This window comes from Oncorhynchus gorbuscha, linkage group LG02 (genome assembly GCF_021184085.1).
Source record: "Oncorhynchus gorbuscha isolate QuinsamMale2020 ecotype Even-year linkage group LG02, OgorEven_v1.0, whole genome shotgun sequence".
Taxonomy (NCBI): Eukaryota; Metazoa; Chordata; class Actinopteri; order Salmoniformes; family Salmonidae; genus Oncorhynchus; species Oncorhynchus gorbuscha.
The window spans coordinates 58525447-58543034 of record NC_060174.1 but is presented as its reverse complement, the minus strand read 5'-3'; positions in this window follow the sequence as shown (position 1 = coordinate 58543034).

Here is a 17588-nt window from a genome sequence, read left to right as displayed (position 1 = left end):
AGTTCCCGCTCAGCCCAGTCAAAACTTTTCGCTGCTCTGGCCCCCCAATGGTGGAACAAACTCCCTCACGACGCCAGGACAGCGGAGTCAATCACCACCTTCCGGAGACACCTGAAACCCCACCTCTTTAAGGAATACCTAGGATAGGATAAGTATTCCCTCTCACCCCCCCCTTTAAGATTTAGATGCACTATTGTAAAGTGACTGTTCCACTGGATGTCATAAGGTGAATGCACCAATTTGTAAGTCGCTCTGGATAAGAGCGTCTGCTAAATGACTTAAATGTAAATGTAAATGTAATGGCAGCAGAGTTTCACAACCTCCCCCACCCAAATGCAGAGGCCTTTGAAGCTCCCTACTCCATGGCTTCCTGCTGTGCAGAGGTCACCACAGTACAGTGCCCCATGGATATAAAAAATAACACTGCATTCAATAAGTACAAAAAAAGCTCCTCAAATACAATCCAGAGACACTATTTGCTGGCTGATACAAAGAGGGGAATGTAAGTAACTTAATTTGCCACACAGACCATCCCCTGGCATGGCACAGTGCTATAAGAGCACACTATCCCTATGTTAAGAGAGAGGGTATTGGCCATGGGTGGAAATTCAGAATACTAGACATTGAGGAAATTGACACAACCTCCGTCAACATGTACAAGTCTTAGACAGTAATGAGCCCTAGGACCATGCCCCAGGACTACCTGACATGATGACTCCTTGCTGTCCCCAGTCCACCTGGCCCGTGCTACTGCTCCAGTTTCAACTGTTCTGCCTTATTATTATTCGACCATGCTGGTCATTTATGAACATTTTAACATCTTGGCCATGTTCTGTTATAATCTCCACCCGGCACAGCCAGAAGAGGACTGGCCACCCCACATAGCCTGGTTCCTCTCTAGGTTTCATCCTCATGCATTTTCAGCAGAACTTTTACGGAATCAAAGAGAGAGCACAGCAGGAAAAGCTCTCCCTCGGTGATGACTCCGCCATCCTGAGTGAGTCTGATCACACCTCATCCTCAAACTGCCCTGCAGACGAGAAGCCACAAGAGGAGAATCAGCCCCTCAGCGCTGAACAGGCCCAGGTCCCACAACGCACTGCTCCTCCATTGTTGAGAGAGAGATGGTGGAGGTTAAAGAGCTAGTCCACACACTCCAGTCAGAACAGACCCACAAAACAGACCTGCACAACAACCCCCCCCCCCCCATCCCCTCCAACAAGACCCGGGGGGCTGAAGGTGGAGATAGACGGCTGTTTGAGAGAACTGGGTGCATTCCGGACTGAGGTGAGAGAACTCAAGCAAGAGAGAGAGGAGCAAACAGCCCACCTAACAGCGCCGAAGGAGAAGAGAGAGGAATACACAGTCCAGCTAACAGCACTGAAGGAGGAGGTGAGAAAGCCGAGCAGAACAGCCCACCTCAGACCCGGGCCACAACCTTAATACCACAATTGGAAAGACAACACAGGACCCACCAACCCAACAGACCCCACCCCCTCCTAACAGCCCCCTGTCAGTTCCCCCAATAGCCCCCCTGTCAACTCAGATTGTGCTCCTCATTGACTGAAATGGGTAAATACATTCAAGAGAATAAACTTTTTCCCAAACAAAAGTGGCTAAAATCTGGTGCCCAAACACTAGGCATGCCATGGAGCCACATCCTAATTCACATGGGCACAAATGATCTCAGGGCCCAGCAGAAAAGGCTGGCCAAAGCACTCAAGTGAGTGATTGCAAAAGCTTCCACTTTCCCCAACGCATAAGTGGTCATCTCTACCCTGCTACCATGAAAAGTATTTCACCATGCCACCATACAGCGGGTGAACGTAAGCATTTTCCGGGACTGTGCCTCAAAACCTAATGTCTAGCTGGTCCACCACTCCACCCTGGACTTGAACAGCCTTTACCACAAGGTCCACCTCTACAAGGCAGCAGTCCCAAATTTTGCCAGGACCCTGAAGGACGTCACCCTCAACTACAGCCTAGCACCTCACACAGGAGCAACAGATCAACAGACACCCTGCACTCCCCCCGAAGGATCTAAACCGAGAGAACCCACGCCAAGAGTACCTACACCCAGATCACAGCATCACCAGCCACATCCCCACCCCAACCAGCCGAGACCCCCTCACACAAAAAACAAACCCTGGCCACAACCAATATACAATAGGCCCCCCCAGATCAGAACATTGCTCCTTCTGCCCCCCCCACCCATGCTCCCCGCCCATGCAACAAGGACCTCAACATGACAGCCGCACATACAGTATGCCCAGACCCGTGAGCAGACCAACAGGCCCAACCCCCACTAAAACACCTGCCCAAGCCCCATCCTGCAACCTAAAAGGTGTGTATCAGATGCTTATGCTCTGCTCACACCTACTGTAATCGTCTAAACCTAAACCACACAAAAACAACACTGGAAACTATGGAACACAAAGCTTACTATCTCATACTGGAATATTCAAGGCCTGAGGTCATCTGCCTTTGGCCTAAAGAGCTGGAACACAAACTTCATCAAAAAAATTGGAAATACAGATATTGTCATACTACATGAAACATGGTATAGAGGAGACAGACTCACTGGTTGCCCTCTAGGTTACAGAGAGCTGGTAGTCCCATACACCAATCTACCAGGTGTGAAACAGGGAAGAGACTCAGGGGGGTATGCTAATTTGATATAGAAGCAGACCTAACCCACTCTATTAAATTAGTCAAAACAGGAACATTTTACATCTGGCCAAACATTTATTAGGAAATTGTCTCAGAGAAAAATGTCCTCATGTGTGCTTCATGTATAAATCATGAATCAAAATGTTGTTGATGTTGCAAAAATGTATTGTAATTTCACATAACCATACCACAAGGTAGCTACTCTACCTGCTTCATTCAAATCTCAACACACACACACAATAGCTTGACATCATACCTGTCTCAAGCGTGACTGCACCCTATAGAGTTCACACCACACCGCTCTCACTCTCTCCCCCAAACCACCCATAGTCCATGACGTTACCTCCACCCCATCATCGTCACCAGTCATCTCATCACCTCACACCAAATCATATAACCAAGTCACCATGTCAGCCTCTTGTCTTTTCAAGCCTACAGATTATAAAGCCCCATCACTCTGTTGGGAATAAAGGCAGATCTGGACACATCTAGCTCAGTGGCTGTTTGTCTTGTGTGCTTATGTTTTGCCAGTCTCTATGTCTAAGCCTTACACTCACGGTCACTCAATGTGTCTCATAATCCAGTGTCCTCACACGCGCGGATACACAAATGCACGCACGCACACATGTACGGACGGATAAGCACATACAGTGTTCACCCTTCAGTGCTAGTCTTAATCCTCTTGCCATGCAGGTACATCACATCACCTTTCCACTGGAATACACTTCTTGTCTTCTAATCAGAGGACATTTCCATGGAGGTAGGCTCCTCTCCACTAACCCTCTCTTGTCCTTGCCTGGTTTCAGAATAAATGAAAGAAGGGACAATGGCATTGCCTTTTGACCAAAAATGTCTGGTAGACACAGCTCTGTGCTTATTGGTATGTCAGCCACTATAATATTCCCTGCAGGAGAGAGACGATGATGATTGTAATCATTCTGAACCGTGACACAATTTACACCATGCTGAGAGGAGTCATGACTGGTATTTTTGCAAAACATTCACAATTTGATGCTTATTATCTGATACCTGGCTGAACTGGAAGAAGGATTCATCCTGCTAGCAGTCTGTCATCGATTACATTTGACTGTATTGTAAAAAGTAATTTAGCCTTTTAGTTGTTTCAGCTCATTTTCCAACATCAGCTGAAAAATTCTGAAGATGTTGAGATGTTGACTGAAGGAGTAATGTTGCCCAGTGAATTAACCAATAACTGTTGACTGAACTTCAATGAAATCTCTGAATATCTTGCTAGTGGATGCTCAAAACTATCTGTATGTGGAATTCAAATTTGAAATTTGAGGTTATCCACCATCTTTGTTTCTCGGGTTCACTGTGGTCTGATTCCGTGGTGATGTAACCATGAATTTCAGCATTTGGTGAGTACATTACCATTAACACACCTTGTGTCATTTTTTGTTGTTGTTAAAACAGTTTTCATCAATATATGATTTTAACTCTTTCTTTGCTAACGTTGGCCAAGGCTAGCTAACATTAGCTATCTAAACGTACCTCAGTCAGCCACGTTTAGATAACTAACGTTAGTTCAAGATTAGTTATATGTTATACAGCCATGTGTGAAATATATGTTGTTTTAAAACTGTGTATTTATATAGCTTTTATCAAATGAATGTAAACCTAACTCAGCAGGCACTAGGCTAGTAAAGTCATGGGTCTGGGCCGGACAGCAATATCGAGGCCTGTAACTTTTGAATGCATTTTGACGTTTGATCTCAAGCTTTCCATGCTGTCTGCCATTGAAAATCAGTTCTGCTGCACCGCAGTCATTACCGCATTTTGTGCTCCATAGCGGCGTTTCTGCAGCTCTCAACAGCTGTGTGTGTGTGTCTTGACCAGTGTTGTACTGGTAAAACAATAGGTGGGTAAACCCTGATTGCTGGTTGCGGTGAAAAAAGTAACACCCCCAATTCTCCCTAGCGGTTAGCTAGCTTTTAGTGTGGCACCGACGAGTAAGACGCTTCAGGAGGGTGGTCACGTGTGCTAAGTCGAGGTCCCGAGTTTGCGCCAGGTATGGGCCGAATTGGGAGGATGTGGTATTCGCTAAGCAAGCAGAGTGAAGTCCTTCACACATGCAGCGAGCAAAGAGCCTTGTCTCTGGAAGAGCTTTCCTCCTGTATTTTTTGCTAGTTAGAAAACTTGTCAATTCGGCAAAACGTCAAGGAAAAAACAGTAGAGAAAGGCAGTACACATCCTCTTTTCTATTAACATTGTCACGACTTCTACCCAAGGTAACTCCTCTCCCAGTTCGGGCGACACTCAGTGTCGCCAGCTTACTAGCCGCTACCGATCCCTTTTTCCTTTTCTAGTTGTTTTGTCTGTGTTCCTTTTCACACCTGGTTTCAATTGCGTTTATTTCTGTGTGTATATAGGGCACCTGTTACCAGCCTTAATTCATGCAGGATTAGAGTTGTGTGTATTGCGCTCGATTGTATTTGATGTTTGTTGTTTTTTCACTATTACGCACGTGTATGTAAAGTGTCAGAACTGTGTTTGTTCCTCCGTGCGTTTTCACGAGTTTCTGAGTATTCGAGAGCGTAGTTTTGGGATTTTTGTCTGTGCCGTTTTGTATTGGTGGACTATATTAGTAAACACGCTTCTCAGACATCCCTGCTCTCCTGCGCCTGCAGGAGCGGACGCACTCCCAGGGTCCGTGGAGGAGCGAGTTCAACACCACACGGCATTGTTACACCGACTGGGGACCGCCATGGATCAGGTGATGGCGACGATGGAGAGATGGGAGAGAGGTGGCCTTCCCACACCGTTATCAGCCACACCCCAACCAGTACCACTACCCTCTCCTTCATTGCCTGAGCACAGTTGGATTCGACTCGCCCTCCCGAGGGAGTACGATGGGACGGCGGCCGGGTGCCAGGGCTTCTTACTCCAGATGGACCTATACCTGGCGACCGTTCGTCCGGCTCCTTCGGGGGGTGAGAGCGTGGACGCCCTCGTCTCCTGCCTCGCAGGTAAAGCCTTGGAGTGGGCCAACACGGTATGGAACGATCCTGACTCTGCGAGGGACCACTACCCAGAGTTCACCCGCTGCTTTTGGGCCGTGTTCGATCACCCACCTGAGGGTCGAGCGACGGGTGAACGGCTGTTCCATCTGAGGCAGGAGAGGAGGAGTGCTCAGGACTTTGCTCTAGAGTTCCGGACCTTGGCCGCTGGCGCGGGATGGAACGACAGGGCCTTGATCGATCACTATAGGTGTAGTTTGCGTGAGGACGTCCGTAGGGAGCTGGCCTGTAGAGACACCACCCTGTCCTTGGACCAATTGATCGACATGTCCATTCGGTTGGGCAACTTGCTGGCGACCCGCGGACGTCCAGATCGGGCTCTGTCAGTTCCATCCCCCAGCTCCACCACTCCAACACCCATGGAGCTAGGAGGTGCTTCAGCGAGGGCGACCGGAGGAGGGGGCCTTTCCTGTGCCAGCTGTGGTTGCAGAGGGCACACTGCTGACCGGTGCTGGGGGGGTCTCCCCGGGAGTCGAGACACCAGGCCGAGCACTGCCCGGACACCTCAGGTGAGTCGTCCTCCATCTCACCTGCCTCCTCAAGTTTCTTTTTTGTGAAGAAGAAGGAGGGAGGTCTGCGTCCGTGCATTGACTATAGAGGTCTAAATTCCATCACGGTGGGGTATAGTTACCCGCTACCTCATTGCCACGGCGATTGAGTCATTTCACGGAGCACGGTTTTTCACAAAACTGGATCTCAGGAGTGCATATAACTTGGTGCGTATCCGGGAGGGAGGTGAGTGGAAGACAGTACCACATCCGGCCATTATGAGTACCTCGTCATGCCGTACGGGTTGAAGAATGCTCCAGCTGTCTTACAATATTTTGTGGATGAGATTCTCAGGGACCTGCACGGTCAGGGTGTGGTGGTTTACGTCGATGATATTCTGGTCTATTCCGCTACATGTGCCGCGCATGTGTCTCTGGTGCGCAGGGTACTTGGGTGACTGTTGGAGCATGACCTGTACGTCAATGCTGAGAAATGCTCGTTCTTCCAACAAGCCGTCTCCTTCCTTGGGTACCGCATTTCCACATCGGGGTTGGTGATGGAGGATGACCGCATTGCAGCTGTGCGTAATTGGCCGACTCCAACCACGGTAAAGGAGGTGCAGCGGTTCTTAGGGTTTGCCAACTACTATCGGAGGTTTATCCGGGGTTTTGGGCAGGTGGCTACTCCCATTACGTCGCTGCTGAAGTGGGGCCCGACGCGTCTGGGATGGTCGGCTGAGGCGGACAGGGCTTTTGGTCGCCTGAAGGCTCTGTTTACCTCGGCTCCCATGCTGGCGCATCCGGACCCCTCTTTGGCATTCATAGTGGAGGTGGACGCATCCGAGGCTGGGGTTGGAGCCGTGCTTTTCCAGCGCTCGGGTGCGCCACCTAAGCTCCGCCCCTGTGCTTTTTTTCTCGGAAGCTCAGCCCGGCGGAGCGAAACTATAACGTGGGGGATCGGGAGCTGCTAGCTGTTGTCAGAGCCCTGAAGGTGTGGAGACATTGGCTTGAGGGGGCCCAACACCCTTTTCTCATCTGGACTGACCACCGTAATCTAGAGTACATTTGGGCAGAGAGGAGATTGAACCCTCGTCAGGCAAGGTGGGCCATGTTTATCACCCGATTTAGGTTCACCATCTCTTATAGACCAGGCTCCCAGAACACTAAGGCAGACACACTGTCCCAACTATATGATACGGAGGAGCGGGCCATTGATCCTGCGCCAATCCTCCCGGCTTCATGTCTAGTGGCACCTGTGAGGTGGGAGGTGGACGCAGACATTGAGCGAGCATCGCATGTTGAGCCTACTCCACCACAGTGTCCAGCGGGACGGGTGTATGTTCCGCTGGAGATTAGAGACAGGTTAATTTGGTGGGCTCACACGTCCCCCTCCTCTGGTCACCCGGGGATCGGTAGGATGGTGCGATGTCTTAGTGGGAAGTACTGGTGGTCCACTTTAGCCAAGGACGTGAGGGTTTATGTGTCCTCCTGCTCAGTGTGCGCTCAGTGCAAGGCTCCTAGGCACCTTCCCAGAGGGAAGTTACAACCCCTTCCCGTTCCACAGCGGCCTTGGTCACACCTGTCGGTTGACTTCTTGACCGATCTGCCACCATCACAGGGCAACACCACTATCATGGTCGTTGTGGATCGGTTTTCTAAGTCCTGTCATCTCCTCCCTTTGCCCGGTCTCCCTTACAGCCCTACAGACTGCGGAGGCTCTGTTTACTCATGTCTTCCGGCACTACGGGGTGCCTGAGGATATTGTTTCTGATCGGGGTCCCCAGTTCACGTCCAGGGTGTGGAAGGCGTTCATGGAACGTTTGGGGGTCTCGGTCAGCCTAACCTCTGGGTTTCACCCTGAGAGTAATGGGCAGGTGGAAAGAGTGAACCAGGATGTGGGTAGGTTTCTGCGGTCGTATTGCCCGGACCTGCCAGGGGAGTGGGCGAAGTGACATCTCCTGGGCAGAGATGGCCCAGAACTCACTCCGCCACTCCTCTACGAACCTGTCGCCCTTCCAATGTGTGTTGGGCTATCAGCCGGTCCTGGTACCATGGCATCAGAGCCAGACCGAGGCTCCTGTGGTGGACGGTTGGGTGGAACGCTCAAGGGAAACCAGGGACGCCGCCCATGGGTACCTTAAACGGGCCGAAGGGCGGCAGAAGGCCAGTGCCGACCGCTACTGCAGCGAAGCCCCGAACCGGGTCTGGCTCTCGACCCGAAACCTGCCCCTCCGCCTGCCCTGCCGGAAGCTGGGTCCTCGGTTTGTCGGGCCATTCAAAGTCCTGAGGAGAATAAACGAGGTGTGTTATAGGTTACAGCTCCCCCGTATTACCGTATTCACCCCTCGTTTCATGTGTCTCTCCTCAGGCCGGTGATGGCTGGTCCGCTTCAAGAAAATTAGGTGCGGGAGGTCCCTCTGCCCCCCCTGGACATCGGGGGGGCACCGGCGTATGCAGTTCGGTCCATTCTGGACTCGAGGCGTCGGGTGGGGGGTCTTCAGTACCTCGTGGACTGGGAGGGGCACGGTCCGGAAGAGAGATGCTGGGTGCCGGTGGAGGACGTACTGGATCCACCTATGGGAGTTTCACCGCCTCCATCCGGATCGCCCTGCGCCTCGTCCCCCGGGTCGTCCTCGAGGCCGGCGTCGTCGCGCTCGGCGCTCGGCTTCGCCGGTTTACTAGCTGCTACCGATCCCTTTTTCCTTTTCTAGTTGTTTTGTCTGTGTTCCTTTTCACACCTGGTTTCAATTGCGTTTCTTTCTGTGTGTATATAGGGCACCTGCTACCAGCATTAATTCGTGCAAGATTAGACTTGTGTGTATTGCGCTCGATTGTATTTGATGTTTGTTGTTTTTTCACTATTACGCACTTGTATGAAAGTGTCGGAACTGTGTTTGTTCCTCCCGCACCTCTCACCGAGACGCATTTTATCACAAACATGGTTTTATAAACTCCTAATATGGGATGCAAATGAGACAATTTTCAGTAAGACCAACTGTGCTGCTGTCCATCAAATAATCCGACCATAGCTGCAGGTATAGAGACACACAATGGTAACATCATAAACCTAATGTTAATGTGTCTGATTTAATGGGTTTTCCCTGTATTTCACATGGACAAATGTTGAAAAAAATAGTAATTAACCATTGTTTTATGATTTTTTTAAATGAAAGAAGTGTTTACTAGCAAGTGAATAAATACTGATGTTCAAGCAGTGACATGCAGTCAGTGTAGGCAGGGTAGGCAATGATGACCCTGTGATAATCTAACAATAAAAAGCTGTTGTGAAAAGCCAAATGTTTTTTCAAAAAAATTCTGGGGGGTTTTATGCTCAAAACCTAAAAATCTGCCAAAACTGCCTCAGAACCTCAGTTAAGAGCCCAGGGTATTCATGCCTTTCTTTCCATCCATTCCAATCAATTAAAATCTATGATGCGCGCTGCCTTTTCTGACTCCAGTCATTGTTAATGGACAGGGTTAGTGTCCCTTCATTGCACTGCTTTGCCTAGCTTGATGTATGTGGAAGGATCACTAGAGGGCAGGCTGGGCTCATGGATAGTAGCCCAACAAAGCATGGGAGACAAGGTAACCAGAGTCAATTAAGCACAGCTGACGGTACTAATGAGATACTCTCCTTCCCCTATAAGAGAGAGAATGGAACCAGCAGAGAGGGGGAAACTATCTCTGGAAGATGGCCGCCGAGAGAGAGAAGCTGTGCTGAAAGAACCACGAAGATGGTGACAAACCCGTGATTTATGTTTGTTGTAGTTTAAAGATTATCCTATTGTGTTCTTGTTTCATCTGGAGAAGAAGATGTGTGTTTTTTCCTTGGAAGATTTTTCATTGATTTATGTTAGAATGTTTTTGTTGACAAAATACCCTCAATAGAGAACCGTGTTCAATCAGAAAAACCTACTCCTGACTCGTTTATTCCACCTTCCCGCTTTAGAGTGACGCCTAATTACTTGGTACGCTCACATTGGTGGAGGATGCGGGTATTAGGTGGACGAGTGACACAAGGATAAGTGAGTAAATTAATATTCTTCCAGAAGACCCGGAGGAACCATTCAAGAATGATGGATAATGCCCTACTACAACAATTGATCATGGCACAGCAGACAACCATAGAACTCCTGCAACAACAGCTGAGTCGACGAGAAGAACCTAGAGTTAGGCCAAGAGCGGCTGCTCACGCCATCTTACCTCGTCTCTCCAATGAGGATGATATTGAGGCCTTCCTCATGACCTTCGAAAGGACGGCCACCTTGGAAGAGAGTCTTCCAATCCCGTACCACGACTCACCCCGGTGTGCCCGCCACCGAAACGTCCAAGCCCCCCCCGGAGGTGGGAGAAGTCAGCCACCACACAGCCGGGTCGGTGTTATAAGTGTCAGTCTCCCAACCATTATGCCCCACAATGTCCTAGCAAGGATGAGCCCATGGTCACAGAGTCGTCACTGCCTACCCCCACACATCCCGTTTTGAGGGGGCAGGATCAACACTGTTGGTTAGCAGAGATAGCCCCAGCCTCAGAGATTCCGGTGCGAGTTGAAGGACAAGATGTGGTAGCTATTCTCGACTCGGGAAGTATGGTTACGTTAGTAGAGGAGCGGATGGTGACCTCCGCAACACTGCTACCAGACAAAGTAGCCGTATCCTGTATCCATGGAGACACCCACTATTACCCCACTGTGAATCTGCCTATTCTCACTCCAAAAGGAAGGTGTACAGTCAGGGCAGGGAAAGTGCCCCAGCTGAAGGTGCCATTATTGATCGGGAGAGACTGTCCCCTATATAAGGAGCTTCGGCAGATGACGTTATGCACGGAAGAAGGGGGACAGGAAAGAAGAGAATCTCCAAGCCCGAGGTAGTAGTACTACAAGGAGACGTAGCCGCGTCCTCGTCCTCTACAGCAGAGGAAGAAATAGCGACCCAACGTTTACGACAGATATTCCAGGAAACCACCGATGAAGACACCTGTGAAGGGTTATACACAACGCAGGAAGGAAGGAGCAACCAGGCACTAAGGGATATATTTGAAGCTCCATCCGAGGAGGGAACCTGGAAGGGATTCTCCTCGGTCTCCCTGATGGGGATGTGGAACAACCTCCACATCCCTCTACTGAGGTTGACCTGCCCCAGGAATTAAAGGGACAGTTCGGCACCTCGCAGCATAGAGACCCAGACCTAAGGGAGGCCATGAGGAAGGTGAAGGTGATCGACGGGAGGAACGTCGACGGATCAGGTGAGCCCCCTCTTCCTTACTATGCAATCAGGCGGGGGTCTCTTATACTGGGTCGTACGACGAAGGGGGGAAAACCAGGAATTACTAATGGTGCCTAGACCATACAGGGATACAGTTCTACAGTTAGCCCATTCCCACGTCCTAGGAGGACACCTGGCACGAGACAAGACTATTGACAGAATCATGCAGAGATTCTATTGGCCCCGTGTCACCCGAGATGTGGCCAGGTATTGTAAGACGTGTGATCAGTGTCAACGTACAGCCCCACGGCCACACCTACGTAACCCTTTGATTCCTCTCCCCATCATAGAGACTCCCTTTGAACGCATAGCTATGGACCTCGTAGGACCCCTCCCAAAATCCGCCAGAGGACACGAGTACATCCTAGTGGTTATAGATTATGCTACCAAGTTCCCGGAGGCCATTCCCCTGCGTAACATGTCGTCAAAGGGAATTGTCAAGGAGTTATTCCTGATGTTCTCTCGTGTGGGCCTTCCCAAGACGATCTTAAACGATCAAGGAACCCCGTTCATGTCCCGGTTGATGAAGGACTTGTGTCGGTTATATCAGGTTCAACAGATACGTACAAGCATATTCCACCCTCAAACAGATGGGTTGTGTGAACGCTTGAACAAAACCATTAAAAGCATGTTGAGAAGAGTGGTGTCCCGAGACGGGAAAAACTGGGACATGCTTCTCCCACACTTAATGTTTGCCCTGCGAGAAGTACCCCAGGCATCCACTGGATTCTCTCCGTTTGAATTGCTCTATGGCAGACCCTGTCGAGGAATCCTCGACTTAGCCAAGGAGACCTGGGAGACCCAACCATGCCCCTTTCGATCCACAATAGAACACGTTACCCTGATGAGAGACCGCCTGTCAGCAGTGTGGCCCATAGTCAAGGAGCATATGGAGAAGGCCCAAAGGACCCAAGGCCGGGCCTATGATAAGTCCGCAACCCCCCGTGAGTTCACCGTGGGAGAGAAAGTGATGGTGCTTGTGCCCATGGCCGAACATTGCTTGCTGGCGCAGTGGAGGGGGCCCTACGAGGTAATGAAAAGGGTCTCACCGGTCAATTACCTCATCAAGCAACCTGACAGGAGGAAGAAGGTCCAACTCTATCACATAAACCTGCTGAAGACGTACCATGGACGAGAGGAGGAGGTGGCTTTGATGGCCCTGGAGGGCAAAGAAAAAAAAGAGGTTCTACCACATGTGCGCCGTGGCCAAACTCTCCTACCGGAGCAGTCAAGACAGCTAGACAAGCTGATTATGAACTTTGGTCGCATATTCTCTCCATTCCCAGGACAAACAGATGTCCTGTTCCACCATATCCACACTGAACCCGGCAAGAAAGTGCATATCCGCCCTTACAGGATTCCTGAGCCTCGCCGAGTCATCGCTAAGAAAGAGGTGAGGGAGATGTTGAGGATGGGCGTGATCAAGCCCTCGACGAGCGAGTGGTCCAGTCCCATAGTCCTGGTCCCCAAAGCTGATGGTAGTATGAGACTCTGCAACGACTTTAGGGGTGTGAATGCCATCTCTACATTCGATGCATACCCCATGCCCCGCGTGGATGAACTCTTGGAGCGCTTAGGAAAGGCCAAGTTCATCACTACTCTGGATTTGACGAAGGGATATTGGCAAGTGCCGGTGGCTCCGGAGGATCGCCCAAAGACTACCTTCGCCACCCCAGAGGGGCTTTTCCAGTATGTGAGGATGCCCTTCGGACTGCACGGAGCCTCTGCAACCTTCCAACGCCTCATGGATGCCATTCTACGGCCCCATCAAGAGTATGCAGCGGCGTACATAGACGATGTGGTCATCCACAGCGAGGACTGGGATAGTCACCTCCTGCGATTACGGGCGGTGCTCGTGAGTTTGGAAGCCACAGGGTTGACAGCCAATCCAAATAAATGCTGCCTGGGCCTGTCCGAAGCGGAATACCTGGGGCATACCGTGGGGAATGGGAAAATACGCCCGCAGGCAGAGAAGACCAGGGCAATTCGTGACTGGCCTCGACCCCGGACCAAGCGAGACGTTCGGGCCTTCTTAGGGATAACAGGATATTATCGCCGTTTTATCCCGGGATATGCAACCATTGCCAACCCCCTCACAAACCTCATCAGGAAAACCTGCCAAACCAGGTAGAGTGGAAAGACGAGATGGAAGAGGCCTTTCAATTGTTAAAAGATGGCCTGTGTTCTGATCCCGTTCTACAGGCTCCGGACTTCTCACAAGAGTTCATTGTGCAGGTCGACGCCTCGGATACAGGGCTCGGGGCTGTACTAGCTCAGGGTAAAGGTGAAGCAGAGAAGCCAATTCTCTTCATTAGTAGGAAACTCAGCGATCGGGAACAGAGGTATGCGACCATAGAGAAAGAGGCCTTAGCCATCAAGTGGGCCCTCGATTATCTTCGGTACTACCTACTGGGTCGGAGGTTTGCATTAGTTACTGACCATGCGCCCCTCACGTGGATGGCTGGTAAGAGAAACAATAACAACAGAATAGCCAGATGTTTTTTGTCTTTACAACCGTTCTCTTTCCATGTCATCCACAGGGCCGGATCGAGGAACGGGAATGCAGACGCGCTGTCCCGACGCGACCAAGACGGTGCGTCTGGCGCCCGACCCTCCGGTTCGGTCCTGGGGGGGAAGGTATGTGGAAGGATCACTAGAGGGCAGGCTGGGCTCATGGATAGTAGCCCAACAAAGCATGGGAGACAAGGTAACCAGAGTCAATTAAGCACAGCTGACGGTACTAATGAGATACTCTCCTTCCCCTATGAGAGAGCGAATGGAACCAGCAGAGAGGGGGAAACTATCTCTGGAAGATGGCCACCAAGAGAGAGAAGCTGTGCTGAAAGAACCACGAAGACGGTGACAAACCCGTGATTTATGTTTGTTGTAGTTTAAAGATTATCCTATTGTGTTCTTGTTTCATCTGGAGAAGATGTGTGTTTTTTCCTTGGAAGATTTTTCATTGATTTATGTTAGAATGTTTTTGTTGACAAAATACCCTCAACCTTATATTATTATTATTATAATATATTATTATTATATTATTATTATTATTATTATTATTATATTATAGAGAACCGTGTTCAATCAGAAAAACCTACTCCTGACTCATTTATTCCACCTTCCCGCTTTAGAGTGACGCCTAATTACTTGGTACGCTCACATGTATCTTCATTGCATTGAGACGACTTCATATTTTGCGCATTGTGCTTTGCTAAACATCTTGTGTGGGTATTGCCTAGGGTAAAGCTGTGCACATTTGGGAATGTCTACATAACTTGGGGCTTGCATCCCTTGAACTAAATAAAGCTAGCTAGCTAGAAAAAACAACTAGACAAATGGACACTACTACTGCACTACCACTTTTTGGACGGTTTGAAGAGTTAATGAAAGGCAAAGCAACCACCATCTCCCCCACTGCCAGCTGTCAGGCAGGCTGAACATGATTACTTGACTGTCATTACCGATGAGTACTTTTTACCCAGACTTTTACACCTCTTGGATGTACTTTTGCTTTGTGGATGTAATTGGAATGGGGCTTTTCTCCACTCAATGCCTTGGCTTCTACAAGATGGTGCTACTAACTACTCTACAACCATTCTACTTTGGTGGCTGCCCTGCTGTGTGCATGCAGAAAACAAATCTTCCTCTCCAACGCTGTCACTGAGAAGTTCACAAGACAAATGGAATTAATTTACAAGTAAAGGTAAGCCTAAACGTATTTCCCTTTGAAATGTGCGGGTTAGGCTACTGTTGAATCATGAGAATAGACAGCATCCCTTTGAATGCATTTGATTTATCAAGCAATAATTTTGTTTTGATGAGACACTTAAAAAAAAATGTTGTTATGACCTTATTATACACTGAGTGTACAAAACATTATTAACACCTGCTTTTGGACCCAGAGAAGGGTCAATCCGGACCGGACAACATCGCATTTTGTTTGTTTAATATTTTTAGACAGTTTTAAAAAATCAACCCGGGCGCAGCGGCCTCTTTAACTCAGGAACCTCTCTTTCTCACGCTCTCTCAAAGCAATGCCCACCTCTACTAATGCCCCGTCTAATCCAATTGCGTGGTTATATGCAAATACAAGTGGCCGTGCCTTACCCAATCACATCAATCTAAATATCCTCTCCGGAGCCTTGGGACAAGAAGGCAGAAAGAAATATAAATATTTGACCGCGGTTCAACTGTTAATATCTGACATAGAAGGAGCTTAGTTAACAATATATTTGTTAATATGTGACTCACCACCTGGATTCAGTCTTATTAAGTAGCAACATTTGAATATCTGTTTTTTACATTGGATAAAAGTAGAGACTCAGAACTACAAAATGGTATATCATACACTGCATTTGAGGAAATAATGGGAAAGTAATTCTGCTTTGAATGCTGATCAACTTGTAAACTCACTTTCAAGAAAACCGTCTTTCAATGTTTTTTGGTACTACTATTTGGGTACTGTAAAGGGTTGCAAAGGGATGGAATTTTTCCAAAAATTTCCATGGGAAGTTAAGCCTGGGAATTTGGGGAATTTTGCTTAAATTCATCAAAATAATTAGCTTATAACAGTGAACCTTCTTTGTGGGATACAGATAAGGCAATTCTAAGTCTTGTGGGATATTTTGGTTAAACTAGCCCCAATTCAATGGAATCATTGTCACATGTTCAGTGCACTCTTCCATGACTTGTACAGCTGATTCTCAAGATCTTGAGATGCTATTGGGATGCTATTGAGCCCACACTACAACACTGTCTGAGCCAAGGACTACAGGCTTTCTGGTAAGTTTTGATTACAATACTGGGTGGGGTGAATATATTTTATATGACATACAGGAGTTTTTGTTAACTAGTAAATAGTAGCCTACAGCAAATCATTTTAATATAATTTCTAACTTGTTAATAACAATTTCTGCTAGCTAGTTTTGCTACCATGCAGGGTTTAGCTTGCTTGAGCCTGCTAACTGAGGATTGTTAATTCACCTGTTTCCATACATGTTTCATTTTAAAACATTTATCTTACAACATAGTTGTTTAATTTAACTGCTTAACTATTTATCTGTACATGGAATTGTATTTTTTGTACTCATTTGTTTTCTAATCTTTACAGGAAAATGCCATGGGCACTATCTGATGTGTGGAGACATTTCACTACAGCTAATGTAGAAGGAAAAGCTTTGTACATTTGCAAATACTGTGCCAAATCATATGTGAAGAATGCAACAAAGATGCAGAATCATCATTTACTATGGTGTTGTCTTGGGTCTCTGTTTATGTTGTGTTGTCTCTTTTGTTGTGATATGTGTTTTATATTTATATGTTATTTTTAAAGTGGAGGAGTCCTACCCTCACATCACACCCATTGGCTGTGCTGCTAATGCATTGAATCTGCTCCTCAAGGACATCATGGCACTGAAAACAATGGAAACACTCTATAAGAGAGCCAAGGAAATTGTTAAGTATGTGAAGGGTCATCAAGTTATAGCAGCAATCTACCTCACCAAGCAAAGTGAGAAGAATAACCACCACAACGAAGCTGCCCACCAACAGCCATTGGGGTTTTGTTCTCATCATGTTTCACAGTTTCCTGGAGGGGAAGGAGTCTCTCCAAGAAGTGGCCATATCACAATCTTTCGATATGGACAGCCCAACAAGAGGATTCTCCGGGATGATGTATTTTGGGAGAGAGTGGTAAGCAGCCTGAAACTCCTGAAACCTATAGCAGTGGCCATTGCATCGATTGGGGGAGACAATTCCATCCTGTCTGATGTTAAGATTCTGCTTGCAGATGTAAGAGAAGAAATCCATACTGACCTGCCCAATTCACTGTTTCTCCAAGCAGAGGAAACATGCAGTTCTGAAATACATCAAAAGGCGTGAAGACTTCTGCCTGAAGCCCATACATGCCGCAGCATACATGTTGGACCCCAAATACGCTGGCAAGAGCATCCTGTCTGGTGCAGAAATCAACAGGGCCTATGGTGTCATCACTACCGTATCTCATCACCTTGGCCTGGACGAGGGCAAGGTTCTTGGCAGTCTGGCGAAGTACACTTCCAAGTAAGGGCTTTGGGATGGAGATGCAATATGGCAGTCGTGCCAACATATCTCATCAGCCACCTGGT